This window comes from Papio anubis, chromosome 16 (genome assembly GCF_008728515.1).
Source record: "Papio anubis isolate 15944 chromosome 16, Panubis1.0, whole genome shotgun sequence".
Classification (NCBI taxonomy): Eukaryota; Metazoa; Chordata; class Mammalia; order Primates; family Cercopithecidae; genus Papio; species Papio anubis.
The window spans coordinates 28,248,091-28,263,951 of record NC_044991.1 but is presented as its reverse complement, the minus strand read 5'-3'; the positions used below and the strand labels follow the sequence as shown (position 1 = coordinate 28,263,951).

Genomic DNA, 15,861 nt, shown 5'->3' with positions numbered 1-15,861 from the left:
CTAGATTCCCATGTCAGCTCCCAGCAGGTAGGCAGTCCTCAGGGACACTGGTCTAGTCCAACCCCTTCCCAAACCCCGACCCTTGCACACACCCCAAAGATGGTGGGACCATCACCTCCCTACTCTGGATCCACACAGCCCCAAATCACACTGGTTTGGGGGCAGCCACATGCAAACACCTACTCAGGCTGAACATACACCATCAGCTCAGAGCCTCGCCACATACCTCAGCCAGGTGAGGGCCCCCAGACTGTGCTGTGTTGGGGAATAGGTAGGTGGTGGCAGTGTGACATGGCCACATGGCTGGGGGAAGGCTCTGTACTGACCCATCTGGTCTCCCTGTCCACTCACTCTCCACCAGGTCCCTTACGCCACAGGACCCCATGCAGTTTGCTGTGGCCACAGCACAGAGCAAGGCCAGCTGGCCCAACTCAAACCTCACATAAAATGCAGGTGACATTACAGTTTCAGCTCTTCCTGGAACCAGCATGATCCCTGAGACACAGATGACCTGGAACCCCCCAGCCCTGCCAGCTTCTGAGATGCCTTCATGGCAGTCCCCACCACCCTCTCCCCTTCCTCACCTCCCTGGGCAGAGGCTCTCCAGGTGCTCTTGTGTGAGGGATGGAGGCAAGCAGACAGCCTTGCTCTCAACAAGGTGGGTGGGAACAGGCAGGAGGAAATGCTGGAGCTGGTGTGGCAGCTGCGGAGTGACCAATGCAGGTCCAAACCCCTGCTCTGCCTGCTGCCAGCTGTTCTGAACCTGTCCTCCCTCCAAAAAAATAACCACACACACACACACAATATGTAAGCATACTTCCCTCGTGAGGAGGCTGAGGGCTGATGTGGGATATGCACGGACAGTTTAGTCCCCACACCCAGGCACAAGAGACTGTATGCAGCTGGCACTGCTGCAAACAGTGCTGGCCAGCTGTGACCCTGACAGGTGACACACCACAGGAATGCAGGGGGCGAGGGGTGATACAGGAGCAGGACACTTCGACTGGGCCTCTGGGGGCTGAGGGGAAGGAAAGGCATTGCAGGAGGGGCAGAGGCATGGAGATGCAGCCGCATTGCTAGGAAGGGTGGGGCTGGGAACGGTCTGTCTCACCCTGGGCCTCAGTTTCCTCATCTGTAGAACAAGTCCTCAGTTCTGTCACAGGCTGAAAAACTCAAGTCAGCCCACTGTAGAAAAGCCGGGAGTGTTCATCTGAACCGTGAATTCAGCTTTTATGCTGGGAGCAGAGCTGTGGGGCTGGGAGCAAAGCTGTGGACATGAATGCGCTCCATTCACCATGCACAGGCCAGCCCTGCGGCCACCCAGCCTGCAGCTGAGCCGCCAGGCCTGACCAGGGCCACTGAGTACCAGGCTCTGAGGGCAGCACCCTGACTGAGGGGCTGAGGCAGAGGTTTCATACGGAGATGAGCTTCATGCTGTCACCCTTCACAAAGTACTGGCCAAGTCTCTGACCCCTCTAGGCCTTGCTTTGTGGTGGAAGCTTGGGGACACCTTGGTGGGGCTGCCTGTCTACTGGGCAGGGTGTGGCTGGAGGGACATGGGGCACTGCTGACACAGTGACCAACATGCCTCCGTCGGTAGCTGGTGCCTGCCCTCGGCTGGCACTGACTGCCCATCTCCATTTCCCAGAGCCCTGTGTGATAGGCCTGGTGGGCAGGAGCCTCTGCAACCTGTCCGGGCCATCCGGAGTGCTGCCGAGGGGGTCTGGGACACAGGCATTCCCAGACTGCTCTAGTGGGGAGAGGGTGAGTGGATCCTACCATCAGGTCATGCGCGAGGTCCTGGCAGGTGCACCGGGTGGAGGAACCTGTGGTGTCAGCCCCCTGTGCCCGGCGCCTGTGTTAGATGCATCTGCAGCTGTAGAACAGTGAAGACACCAGAGGAAATCCAAGGATGGGATCAGTCGCAAAGGAAATAGCTTATTCGCTTGCAGCCCCGTGCTTCCCCAGCCAGTCCTGGAATCCTCATCAGGAATTCCTGAGTTCACTTCTCTTTTGGGGAAGCTTGTAGGTGCAAGCTCTTGGCCTACATCTACCCTCAGGCCAAAGGGGTATGGGCAGGAGGCTATCGGAGACAGTTTAAGGTGGTGGCAGCAGCTGGGAGCCAGTGTGTGAGGGGCTGACAGGACTGTGACACAGAGAGGCAGTGCTGGCCAGAGTGCTGGGGTGGGAGCCAGGGTAAGATCTGTGGGAGAGAAGGATGCTGGGACCAGCAGGGCCTTGTCTGGGCACAGGGCCAGATGGCGCTGGGGCCCCAGCTGTTGTAAAGATGCAGTTTAGCCAACGTGAGAACACTCAGCTCTCTTCCCAGGGGAGCTGCAGCCACAGCAGGGTACCAAGTCCAGGCAGCTGTCTAACATGTGTTTTCTTGGCCAGGGTCAGCCACAGGGCCAGGGTGCTAGCCTGGAGGTGAGCCCTGTGAGGTCCCAGGCAGAGGGGGCTGCTACGCTCAGAGCAGGACTCCTTCTTCTGGTAAAATGGGCCACGTCAGACCCGAAAGCTGGATGTTCCTATCAGAACGCTCCCTGCTCCTGGTCTCTTGGCTGGTGTTCCATGGCACAGTGCAGCACGGGGTAGCTCTGCCCAGCTGGAGCAGTGAGGCCCCCAGACCAGGCCCTTGCCTTCCTGATGGGTCCACATCGGCCACCTTGCTCCCTGCAGTCAGGTCCCTATCCCCACAGAGGGTCTTCTGTGCTTCAGGATCTGGCCTTGGTGTCAGTCTCTGGACTCTCCTGGCCAGGCCCCCCATTGCAGCCAGTCTGCAGGTCACAGCTGCACTGTGCTCACCTTGAGCACTTGCAGTTCCCACCCTGCTAGTGTTTGTCTGATGCTCCATTGCTCAGGATGTGGCCCTGTCCCTGCTGGGGAAGGGGGTCTCCCTGCCACAGTCCCACCCTGACTCCACCAGGAGCTCAGCCCAGCCTCCTGCTAAGTGTCCATCTCATCCTCCTGCCCTGGCCGCAGACCTGCTGTGCCCAGGGCTGTTGTACCCCTGGTTGTGGTCATCTGGCCTCCTAGCTACACACTGGCATGCTCCCTGCACCTCTTCAACCACGCACCTGGTGGAAGGCATTGCCCGTGACCAGGGAGGTCCCTGGACCTCCCAAGACCCAAAGAGCAAATGGCCTGATGAGCACTGGGCCCTAGAGCCTGCCGTGCTTGGGAGCGGGGCCGAAGGATCCCTCTTCTGCTTCCTCTAGAGACCCTCAGGCAGGGCCTGGGGCTGTGGCAGTTGGGGAAGCAGAAGGGTCCCTCAGAAACCAGAAATGCAGCTGGGAGCCTTTTTCTTGGTTCTGGGAGAGAAGTGAGGTCCAGGGGTCAGGCGGCCCTCCTTTGGGCTGCAGGGTGAAGACAGGAGGCTGAGGGTGCCTGTGTTCTGGCCCTCCTAGTCCCTGCATGAATGCCGGGGCAGTGCCTGTCCTTTTCTGGTTACCCCAAAGGCTCCAGTCTTGCTATGGATGAGACTAAGCCTGCAAAGGAGAGGACTGGTCTAAGGATGGAAACCTGGGACCGGGCTCCCTGGCTTCTCAGAACATGCTCCTAGTGACATGCTCTGTGATCAGACGCCTCTGGTTTGGAAACAAGGAGCACCTTGGTTTCAGACACCCCACTGCCCACTGCCACTGGGATCTGAGGACTGTCAGGGACCAGGGCTGTCTCAAACAGGGTTAAGTCCAAAGGGGCTTCTGTTGGGCACCTGGGTGCCCTGTGGAGCCTGGCTGCTTGCCCATGGCCCTGCTGGCTCCCTGAGAAAAGGGCCTGGGAGGTACTGGCGGTCCTGTGTTCTGGAACCTCACTCTCCCACCAAAGCGCAGTGAGACCCTGGGCATGTCACTTCTGCTCTGGGCCGCAGCTCCTGCCTCAGTAAAATAAGTTGTTTGTCCAAGATGGTCACTCAGTTCTGCTAAAGTGACCTTGGGGGACCCTGGAGTGCTTTGGTGTCTCTAGTGCAGCTGGCACTGGCATTAGCCTCACCTCACTGGCATCACCACTGACCTCAGAGAAGCCTGTCTTGATGTCTCTGTTTCCAGGCCCCAACACATCATATGCAGACGGGGCCCTGTCCCAAGCACTTGAGACTTTTCTGGGCCTCTCTTTGTCGCTAGGCGGAACTGAGTCCAGGGCGCTTGCCTCTCTCCCTTGGCCTGGGCTTGGAGATTTGTGGCTGCACCCCTGCTCGGTGCACAGCCAGCCATGTCACAGGAGAGCCTCTTTGGCTCTGCCACTCTCCACCTTCCCTGTCCTCAGGAGCTTAGGATGCACGACAGGTAATGGGACTGGGAGACAGAGGGGCAGACAGACAAAAACCAGGCAGACAGTGAGGCCCCTCCCCGGCAGAGGCTCAGTGTGAGAGCAGGTGGAGGAGGCATGAGTCATTCTTGCTCACGCTCACAGGGATGGCGCGCAGGCCTCCCCAGCGACTGATGATCGCCTGCTGGAATCCTAATGCGATCCTGCCCCCTCATTCGAAGTGGCTCTGAGGCAGCGCCCCTGTGCTTGGTTCACCCAGCACCTAGATGGAATCGTAGCTGACCCCAAGTGGACAAGAGGACAGACAAGGCCACGGTGCAGCTGCCCAAAGAAAGATGCTGGGCAGGGAGGCCTCAGTTGCCCTGTGTGCTCACCAGCCTCAGAGTGTGGTGGGTCCTTGGGTCCTTCCCAACACTGAGCTCTCAGGAGTCAATGACAACAGCTGCCTCCCAGGCCAGCTGCTTCCTCCCTCTGCTGAGCTTGGCATGAACTCTCTGCAGACGCACTGCTGTTTCCATGACAATCAGGGCAGACACCCTCACCCTCAGACTCTCTCACCATAGCACAGACCAGTGGCGGGTGAAGCTGCTGACCCTTGAGCTGGGGCTGGTGTGCCCCCACAGGGGCCTGACTTGCTGTACCCTGAGAGACAGGGCAGTGGGCAGGGGAGAGGGGAGGACCTCTGGTGACCTGTTCCTGGCTGGAGCACCATGGCTGGGGTAGGCCTCCTGGTGGGAGGGGAGGCATCCTTGTTACTGAAGGGGCACTGGAGGGAGGGCCCCAGAACGTGGCTCGCCCTTGTCACCCTGTGGCCTTGTCAGTCTAGACTTCCTCTTGTGTGGCGGCTGCCGTGATGCCCTCCAGTTCTATTCACCTCCGAGAAGTGGCTGTGAGAGGCTCCTGGGCTCACGAGGCTTGAAACATTTTCATTCTAGGTGTGGAAAGTGGGGCTCAGAGGGGTTACCCGGCTTGCCTAAGCCCCTCTGCCTGGCCCACTACCCTTGCCCCAAGGAGAGCACCAGACAGCCCGAACCATCCCTCAGGCCTGGTCATCCTCCCACTGCTACTGGCCTCAGGAAATGGGGAGGTGTCTGGGGACAGAGCTGGATGACCAGGGTCACTTACAGTCCAATCTGGTTAGTGCTTCCCTCTTCCTCCCGCAAACCTCAATGCTACCTTGACAGATTGGAGAATTGGATTAATGAGGGTTAATGACTCAGTGAGCTCCTGCCTGTCCCTGGAGCCAGTCTGCGGGGACAGCACAGGGCACATGGTGCTGACGGCCAGTCTCAGGAAGTGGGAGGTGGGGGGAGCTGGTGCCTGCTCAACTGCTGGGTCCTGTCTCCCAGCGGAAGGCCTGCCTGTGCTCTGAGCCTTCTCTCGCAGGGCAACCACCACTCCCACAGCTGTCAGGGCTGGGGCAGCTGTTTCCACTCCTCTAGCCTGGCCTTTAACACGGAACCCTGCTGCCCCCGTGGTTCTGTGAGTATCTGAAATGCTGGGGGCCATAGGCTCGGCCCTGCCTGCACGGAGGGCTGTTTCAGCTTGAACACCTCAGCTCCTGGCACCCATTCTCCGCCACTCCACGGCTCTCAAGTCCACACTGCTTCATCCTTGTGTCTCCTGGCCCAGCCACAGGCCTCCCAAGTGTAGGCCCTGGATACCCGTGCTCTGGAGTCCCCTTGGTTTTGAGACCCTCGCTCGGCTCAGCACCCAACCCTCTTCTGACTCCCTTTCTCCCAGGCTCACTTCAGATTCAGGACTCCCAAAAAGACCTGAGAGGAGCAGCAGCTCATCCCTTAACAAGGCAGGGTGCAATCCTAAAGAGTGGGGGCAGAGCTCGGGGCCCTGGGATGGCAGGCCCACCCCGGCCTCTGGGTGCCAGCAGGCTCTGGTGGGGCTGCCCTTGGCTCTGCTGCCAGGCTCACTTGGGCTGCCTTGGTTTTCCGTGAAGTCTACCTTACCCTAGAGGCTCGGGTCCTGGTAGTGGTGAGACAGCAGTTATTCTGGGTGACAGTGAAGTACATCACAAGAGAAACATGGTCAACAGGTCTTCCAAGAAGGCTGGAGCCCACTATCTCCCACCCAGGCACTGTCCAGGCCTCATGAAGACACTGCTCTTCCTAAGACGACACATCAGATATGGAGCTGAGCTTCGGGCCCAGCCTCCCCTGGAAGCCTCCATGTCTTCCTAGCACCTTTCCTCTGGACCCCCGCTGGTCACCCTCAGACAATTCCTAAGCTCCTGCAGCATGCACAGCACTCTCCTGCCTCAAAGGACAGAAAAGAGCATAGCAAAATCCTGACTTCAGAGTACGGAGTCCCCAGAGAGGGACCCCACCTCTCTAGCAGCAGAGAATGCTAACACTTGGGGTGGCCAACACCAGGCTGTGCCAGCCAGGGAACAGGTGGAGATGACTCCCGCCTGGGAAGAAAGGTCCCAGGCCATGACACAGCCTACCAGGCAGGAAGCTGGGGCCCTGCTCCATAGCATGCAGAGGGCCCGTTCTGGGCTATGGCTCTGCGTTCTGTCCCATGAGGGCACCTCTGGGCAATCTCCTTCCCATTCCACCACGGTCATGTCTCCTCAGGATCCACCTACCTGCTTCTGCTCTGGGGCTGCCCCCTGTACAAACCCTCCAGTACCTCCCATGGCAGGATGTGTAATCCAGGCCCCTTCCAGCTTATCTCCTGACTCCTGCTCCTGTCTCTGTCGCCTCAAGGCCTTTGCTGTGCTACCCTGCATGGGTTGCTCTTGGGTTTGTGTAGCTAGTCAGCTACCAGACTCCTTCACCTGAAGTAAGCCCTAGTCACAACCCCAACCCTTTTAATTTGCTGCACAGCTTTTAGCACCATTGGCCCCTGTTCTCATTGCCCATGGTCTGCCTATGAGCACAGTGCTCTCTGCTTGGGGACTGCTCTACCCAGCTCTGCCCAGCATGGGGCGGATGGCAGGCAGGGCCAGATGGCACATGCTGCAGGTGTTTAGCGTGGCAGCTGTGCATGGGGGCAGGGGTTGGGATTGCCTGGTTGCTCCCCACCCGCGTGCCCCTGGCCCCACCCTTCTGCACAGATGCACCTGCTCCTGGCCCACAGATGGGCTGGGTCAGGGTAGCGGGCACAGGCCTCACACTCAGACCCGCCACTTCTGTGGATGCCTAGAGTGTGGCTGGGGTGAGTGATGGGCACCTGTAGGAGGCTCTGAATGGGCTCAGGCTGGGCCTCCCTCCCCCGCAGCAGGCCCTGCCCTAGGCTGGCCCTCCAGCGACAGCTGGCCTGTGTCCTTCCTCACTGTGGCTTCGTCAGTCAATGGGTCAATCTGGCAGAACAGACTGAAGAGGCATTTGATAAGTAGGTGCTCTTCTGGCTTTAAAACAAGCAGGAACTATCTGATCCTGTATTCTGGTGAATGAAGCTGTGGGTTTTATCTTCACATCCTGTGGCCAACCCCCTGGGGTTCTGTGTGCAGAGGCCCCAAGACCCAACTCCACTGTTGCGCTCCCTTGGTGGGTTCTGGTGCTTCTTGCTGGAACACTATGCTTGGGACCCCTGCTCCTGCCCCAGCTTCTGCTCCCTACACCCCAGCTGCTGCCACCTGCAGACAGAGGCCCCCAGTTCACAGGACTGGCCTGGCTGAAGTGGAGACTCTCGAGTGGCACAGGAGGACTGACAACCTGGGGTGGCCACAACTCCTGCCCTCAGACACTCACAGGCCCTGGGTTTTCATGAGGCCCTTGACTTTTCCCTGGGGATGAGAAAAGCCACCGCACAGGGCTGCCCATCCGCACAGGGCTGCTCAGCTGCCCATGCAGGCAGCTCAGGAGGGCATGGGCAGCTTGGGAGGGGCTCATTTTACAGAGTACTCAGGTTTGTAGGTCCCAGGCCAGTGACAGATGGGGCTCCTCTGGGATGGGGGCCAGGGCAGGGGTGTGTTCCGGCCGAGTCCAGAAGTCAGAGCCTCTGCTTGCCGGTGGCCCCCTCCTCCCTGCAACTATGCCTGGTGACAATTACAGTGCTCATAGTAACAGCACAAGCCAAGCCTGGCACTTCAAACAGCAAGGGCTGTTTAAACAAGATAACAGGCTGCCGCTAAAGCCCTAGCTCAGGCCCTAATGGCCTGAAAAGCCCTTGCTCTGAACCTGCCAGAAACAGCTGAGCATGCTGCTCCCTGCCTCCCGCAGTGGTTCGGCCTTGCCACCCTGCCTGGGCAGTCCTGTCTGCCCTTCCTGGTTTCCCTATGTGTGCAGTGTGGAGGGGGTGGGGTGACCCGCAGTAATGGCAAGGGTGGCTGCTTCCCAGCCCTGCCCATTCCCCTGGGCAGCGGCGGGACCTCCAGGTCAGAAGACCCCCCACTTTGCCGCAGGGACTTTTCCTGAAACCTGAGTTTCCTCATCTGTGTGGTGGGGACCCCCTTCGGGCTGGGAGGCTTAGAGGTTGTGCATGTGGGGCACCAGCACGCCCTGTGCCAGGCTCTGCCAACTGCTCACATCTCCGGGCCTTCCATTTCCACTATTCTGTTGTCAGCCAGCACACACATGCTATCTTACAGCCTGAGCCTTCAGAGTACTTCCAGAACTGCCCTACCTCCTCACTAGCCAGGGGAGGGGCGGGAGCCCAGGAGCTGTGCTGCTGGGCCAACCTCCACCTGGGCAGTCCAGATGGACACAGGTCCACATGACTACCCTGGGCCCCAGCCAGGCCAGGGCCCCAGCCACAGTGCCAGGGCCCAGTGTGAGATGGAGGTGGTGCTGTACCCGGAACACTTTCTCATGCCTCAGCTGGCCTTCACCCACCAGACAGAGCTCTCCCAGAAGTCCGCGTGCAGCCTCCAGGATGTTGGCACCCCTGTCCAGCCCTGCAGGTGGGTGGCTGCTGTTCCCCAGCACAGGCCCAAGTCGCCACCCCCCTCACCCTCATGTCACTCTGTTTTGCTTTTTTGCTCTCACCAGATCTCAATCATCACTGACTTGCAGGGTCTTAGGTCCAAATGAGACCCTCCGTATTCCCACAGGTGTTGGTCAAAGTTGCTAAGGAGGCAGAGCCCCAGGGTAAGTGTGATATGTGGCAGGCATCATGTGACCGGAGGTGGTGACTTAGCAATGCTCAAAGACTCCCAGTCCTGGGACATAAAATGTCAAGATGTTGGGAGTATTTGCTCTGAAAGGGCCTGGAGTTCCTGTGTCCGGCTCCCTGATTTCACACCCAGACCCAGAAAGGGAGGCCGTGGGCACCCTCAGCACCTGGGTCCCACCTGCTCTCACATTGACCCTATATGCTCTCCTGCCCTACTGGGAGGACTGGCCTCTTCCAAAGCCCCAGTCCATTTCTGTTTCCGCTGAGAACTGTCTCCTATTTGTTTTTGTGTTAAATCTTGCTTTTAAGTAACCTGCCCCCCTCTCTCCCCACCAGCCAGTGTCAGTCGCTGAAGGGAAATTAACAAACAGCATGACACAGGTGTGTTGTAGACCGGAAGCTGTCAACACAGACACAGGCCTGGCCAGGGGCTTGCACGCCATCACCATGCGAAGAAACCACAGTGTGAGAAACCCCTCCTAGTTTCGGCTCCAGAATCCCCAGGAACCCAAGCCCGATACCCTTGCCTGGTTTGCCTTTGCTTTGTTCGGCAAGGTGGGTGCACCCTGCACTCCTAGCCACTGGCACTGCAGCCTCAGACCCACACCTGTAGGCTCAAGGGCTTGTGAGCCCCTCTGCAGCAGGCTCAGGCTCTTTCCTGGGAGGGACATGAGAAACTGGGGGTAGTGGGGAGAGATCCCAGTGGGGAACCTCTGCCTGTGGCCAAAAAGATGGTTTTCAAAAATATTCACCCTCAAAAAATAGATATTTGGGTCGTTATTGCTTGAGCTGGGTGGCCCTGCGGGCCAGGGACTTGCCCATTGTTACTCCTCCAGCTGGGCCAAGCTGCCTTCAAGGCTCCAGGCCCCCTTGGTCAGGATGCTGCTGTGCTTCTCCCGTGGTCACCACAGGCTAGGAAAAGGTGTGTGGGGCTGTGGCCCTGGCCGGCCTAGGCTGGAACCCTTAGGACACAAGGCCCAGGGCCCCAGCCGACTCTGGTTTCATTATTAATGAAATTAGAGAAAGTACATGAGCTGAGGACATGTCCACCACGAGGTGTGATGAAGCAGGGATTAGGGTGAGCTGCAGCCAGGCTCCTGAGCTGGCCTAAGCTTGTCCACTATCTAGACGGGAGCCACGTGCAGGGAGAAGGAGCACATTTCACTCTGCCCTGGCCAACACTGGGTGTCCCCCGTGAGATGCCCAGGGCCATACCCCCTAGCTGACTGTCATTCCAATCTCTCCAGAAACTAGACTAAGCCAGTGGGGCCTCGGATGAAGAGGGCTATGCATCCAGTCAGCACAGAGCCTTCAGCTGCATCCCGTTCTCGCTGCGCTCTTGTGTTGTTCAGGGCCGGTCACAGGACTCCCCTGAGTGGCAGATCCCCCCCATCTACACTGGTTACTAGGGACCTCCAAGTTAGCAAGGCCCCCAGCACTCTCAGCCTCCACCATGGAGTCTGTTCTAGATAGTGGAAAATTGTTTTTCAGTTATTGGATTATACAAATCCCTTAAAACAATAGTAATCTGTGTCTTAAAACCCAGAGCTGTTCTCATGTGTGTGCATCGAGCAGAACTAATGCGCTCAGGAAATTAATTACCCGCTGGCCTGGGCAAGCCTAGCAGATGCAGGTTGAGGGGATGTGGGGTGGGAAGCAGCTCTGCCCTGAAGCTCTTGGAACAGTTCAGGCAGGGCATCATTGTGAGCATCCAGCCTGATCACGAGGCAGAGCAGGAGGTGCATAAACTGGGAGGGACACGGTCCTGGGGCTGAATCCTGGCTCCGTCATCACAGGGCGCTCAGGCAGCAATGCCCACCCTGGGCCACACTTGGGATTGGACACTGTGCATGGGACCTTGCCCTGCCTGCTTGGACCTTATGCCGCCTGGTCCTCCGTCACCCCTGCCGCAGGGCACTGTGCATAGCTCTGTGCTCTCCATGGCCCCCCAACAGCCCCCTCAGTCCTGCCTTTGTTGACTGTCCCCACTGCTCCCCCGCAGCCTTGATTGGATTCTGCAAGGTCCAGATCAGATCACCACCCTCCACGTTCATCCCAATCTGCCCAGGCCCTGCTCCCAATGTCTAGGTTCCCTTCTCTCCTGCAAAGTTGGTCTTTGGGACAGAGGAGGCCCCCGCGCCTGGCTTCTCTGCACCTAGAAAACTGCTTCCGAGGGAAGGCTCAGGGCGAGTCACAGAGAGCATGTGGCCAGCATTCGTAGGCACTGGGGAAGCCAGCCTGAGGCCAGCCCTGGCTACATAGGTCCTCCAGGGGCTGCTTGATGCCATCCCCAGCTGACCTGGGGGAGGAAGGGATAGGACCGTCTCTGTCCCTAGACTGAGTTTGTCGGGCCCAGGGCCCACACATACTGCGTGAACGAGGACTGCTTCCTGCATGGATGTCAGAGGCCTTGTTCTCGGATGGAGAACATCAGAGGGCCCCCAGCTTGTGGTCTCATGTTAGCCAATCCAAGGTTGCTCTCTATGGAGTAGGATTCTCTAAAATCTGCCGAGGAAGAGCGGGAGGGAGGCAGGCAAGTGAGGAGCCGCTCTGGCAAATTCCCTTTCTCCAGCGGCGTAAACACGAACAGACACAAACCATGCGGCCACAGGGTCAGAGCTGGGAGTCACTGGGGAAGCACAGTGGGGGACCGAAAGGCAAGGACACTGTCAAGTTCTTCAGTAAGATGGCAGAAGCGGATCAATCCTGCCATACCCCAGTGACTGAGCCTGGCTGGCAGACTCTTCCCGCCACGCTTGGGAGTCACTGGCTGTGGTGCGCTGGTCTAACAACTGGCATGGAGGCGGGGGCTGGGGAGGAGTAGAACTGTTTTGTAGCATTTGCCAATTCCAGGGTTGTGATTACTCCCACCTGGCTGATTTGAAGCCACAAATATAATGTCAAACAGCTCACAAATGTCCTGAAAATTGAAAAATTAGCTCTTGTGAGCCAGTATGAGCCAGCTCTAGCCCCTCACTGCCCTGGCATGCACAAAAGGAGGCTCTGCCACCACTAGCCCTGAGTCTCAGTACTCTCCTCTGCAGGGGGCAGCCCTGCCCGGCACGGTGCCGAAGAGAGCTTGCTTGCTCTCCTCCCTCCTCCCTCAAGGCTTACCAGCACTAGAGCAAGAGACTGACCCCTACCTTCCCAAAAAGGAGGGCCTGGCAGAGCCCACTCAGGCTGACACGCTGTGGCAGGAGCACTAGTCTGAGAGGTCTAAGGAACACCATGGACATCCCCATGGAAGTTCTGCCAAGGCTCCTGACAACATCATCATGGTGGAGGAGACGGAGCGATGGGGCTGGCATCCTGGCTGCTGCCCTGCTGTGTTCAGTGAGAGCTTGTGCCCTGGGAATGGCCTCTAGTGACACAGCAGGAGGTGACTAGCATGGAGGGGTGGCTGATGCACTGAACGACCGAGCCACCAGGTTCATGACAACAAGCAGCTGGGGGCCAAAGGAAAAGGCCCTGCAGGCAGAGCAGGTGTGGGGGCAGCCCAAGCAGCAGGGGCTTGAGCCCAGGGCCCTGCCTCCTCCTGCCTTGCGGCTGACCTCTGACCAAGGACCTACCCAGGACAAGGAGCCGCTGTACAAGGCAGGCTAAGAAATGGCCCCGCCCTTGGAAGCTCCCAGTGTGACAAGAAAGGAGAAGCTGCTGTTGACAGGGGCCTTGTGGCTGCATCCTCCCTTGGAGCAAAGGAAGGAGCTAACCCAAGGACGGATGTGCTAGCAAGGGCCTCAATTTAGGTGCCAGGACATGCTGCCTTTTCCACCCCTCCCTGCTCATCCCTCTCCCATCTTGGGCTTGAGCCAGCACCCCATGGGCTCATGCAAAAAGCCTGGGACCCTAGGCGAGCGGATAGCCAGCATTCGCTGAGCACCGGCCACAGGCTCAGAGTGGCCCAAGGCTGACTGAGGTGGCCGCAGCGCCAGTTAAGGCTGAGTGCTGGGCAATGAGGCAAGGGAACTTGGATGTGGGGAGCCGGTGCTGAAGGGATGGCAGGGGCTGTTCACAAGTGTTGGTGGGGCCTCTAGGCCACGGGTGGCCCAGCTATAGATGTGTGCCCAGCCCTCTTGAGGCTGGCCCCGCCGCTCCAGTGCTCAGGAAGGATAACAGGCCATAGAGGGGAAGCCAGGCCAAGCTTAGAGAGGGATACGGGCTGGGGATATCATGTGGCCAGCTGAGCCCTGCTCCCAATTCCACGCCTGCCAAGCGAGGTGCCATCAGGGTGCTGCTGTGGGCTTGGTCCTCTGTGTCTCCCACCCCTGTGGAGCCTGTCAAGCTGCACTGCCATGGGGGCCGTCCAGTCCTCGGGAGCCCAGTGTGCCAGCCTGGCCCTGCTTCTGGATCTGGTCAGGAGGCTCTGCTGTTCCAGGGTCATTATAACTTAAGGATGCTGCAAACAAACTGCATGTGGCCCTGGCACATTGCAAGATCAGAGGGAGCTGCTTGGGAGACCTGTGTGTGTCGGGAAAAGGGCGGCAGGCCTTCTGGCTTGGAGCTATGCCCTTGACCAGGTCAGGAACAAGAGGCAGAGTGAGACCATGTTCTGCTAGGGCTCCCTGTGATCCTGCCACTGACTAGGCCAGGAGACAAAGAGAGGAGGGGAGTGTCAACCTTGACAGCCGCTCACTTCTCCCAAGCCCAGGTGTCACTGTCCTCCACTCTCCTGAGGGGACGCTGGCTACACAGCAGCTCCCAGGGTGGAACCCAGTCTATAGCCCCAAGGCCCTTGCTGGAGCACCCCAGCACCCACAGGATGTAGGAGCAGTAGGGTGAAGAGGGGGCCGCTGGAATTCCCAGGGGCCAGTGCCAGGACCTTCCCTGAGAGCCAGTGTCTCAGCCCTAGGGTATGTGAAGGAGCCTCTCTGAGGCTCAGTGTCCTCATCTGCAAAGCCGGCTGGTTAAGGACACTGAAGAATGTGCAAGGTCCCTTCTCAATCTAAGCCCTGGTATGCTGGGCAGAGGGGATCATCCGTGTCTGGCTATTGGCCATTTGTAATTCCCTCTTTGGACAAATATAACCAGCTCTGTCATCAATAGGTGGAAGCCTGTCTTACTGGAAACACCTTGTTTCACCCACAACACACCATTTTATGGTACAAATGTTTAAACTCCATTTTTAAAGCACTAAAACAAGCTCCCTTTTTGGGGTAAATGATAAACCGCAGCACTAGGGTGGTAGGAACATGCTGTGTTCACAGGACGGCCTTGGGCAGCCCCTCCTCAGGGCACTGCACACACTCCTGTTACGGAACAGCAGTGGGTCTCCTCGGGAAGGGCTGAGTGTCCCAGCTGCTCTGCACCCAGAAGCCAGGGCCTTGGAGCTCCAGCTTTTTCCAAGCCTACCGCCTTCCGCCCGCTCCACAAAGTCTGCAGAGCACTCACTGTGTGCCAGGCCCTCTGCTCATAGCACCGGCTGTGCCGGGTGGGTGTGGACCTGCCCTCATGGTGTGCTAGGGGTGCTGACCTGCCCTGGAGTGGGGAGGGGTTCCGCAGGAAGCCAATAGCCCAGGATGAGGGACCACTATCAGGGCTGGGCAGAGGCCACCTGCCTGGAGGCTGGCTGCTCAAGCACTTGCCACCTGCAGAACTTGCCCCACAAAAGGCATGTTCTTAGGTCCCCCGTTCCCTGGGTACGCTCACTGATAACATGTTGACCAGCTGTCTCTCAGATAAGTGACAGAGACACCAGGCCTCCCACGGTGCACCTTGCTGTGACCCAGCCTGCCTATGGGGCTCAAGTGACTACCTTGGGTCCCGGATGAAAGCACAATGGGGACACCGCTGGGAACTGCTGCCTGCCAGCTCTAGAAAGACAGGGCAGGTGTCCCTGGCAGCACGAGGCTTTGTGGAAATGAAGCTATGGCTGGGCTGGTGTGGCTGCCTCCTGCTTGTCCCCCAGTTCCCTGTGCTGCTGGGAGAGTTGCGCTAACCCTCATGCCCAGCCCCTGCCTGAGCCTTGCGCCCGCACAGCAGGTCCATCACAGGTGCACAACAGACCCGCCGCAGGGCTGGGAGTGCTGACAGCTCCGTCGGGAAATGGGCAGTGAGCTCCCTGTGGGTTTCCACATGAGAACATTTGACACTTTACAACCAGACCTTTTAATCTCGCCTTCTGAAGGATCCCACAGCATTAGGCGGCCGGCAAAGCCCATCAGCTGATCCGCAAGGGCAGAGATTGGGCAGCAAGTGCCCACCTACCCCCTCAGGTGCCTCCAGTGGGGCTGAGTGAAGACTCAGGCTCTGCTGGCCACAACCACCTGGGTCTGCCCCTCAGCGTGGGCTGGTAGGTGCCAGCTTCTCCTCTTTGCCTTTCCCTCCTAGGGCAGCAGAGTGACTGTCTTTGCTGACTGACCCTTGTGTGAATGTACTAAAGAGGAGGGGCAGAGCCTCTGCCATGGCTCTGGCTAAGTGGGAGGCCCATGGTGGGTCCTGTGTGTGACACATGGCCTCTCAGGAACTGTCCTCGTGGACTTGAGGGCTGGGGGCCCACAGCACTGGCCGTGTGCCTGAGCC

The 15,861-nt window shown here is 58.7% G+C and overlaps 2 protein-coding genes and 1 long non-coding RNA gene across 4 annotated transcripts in view; 2 read left to right on the top strand and 1 right to left on the bottom strand.

Moving 5' to 3' along the window:
• The window catches only part of RSPH14 (radial spoke head 14 homolog), an 83,287-nt gene that overhangs the window by 26,582 nt on the left and 40,844 nt on the right, over nt 1–15,861 (top strand). The gene's annotated exons all lie outside the window — the stretch shown is intronic.
• GNAZ (G protein subunit alpha z) overlaps nt 1–15,861 on the bottom strand; it is a 53,902-nt gene that overhangs the window by 9,397 nt on the left and 28,644 nt on the right. The gene's annotated exons all lie outside the window — the stretch shown is intronic.
• On the top strand, nt 9,076–9,864 carry LOC116270756. The gene is made up of 3 exons (XR_004178950.1): nt 9,076–9,130; nt 9,219–9,317; nt 9,679–9,864. It is a non-coding gene; the product is annotated as an uncharacterized LOC116270756 (long non-coding RNA).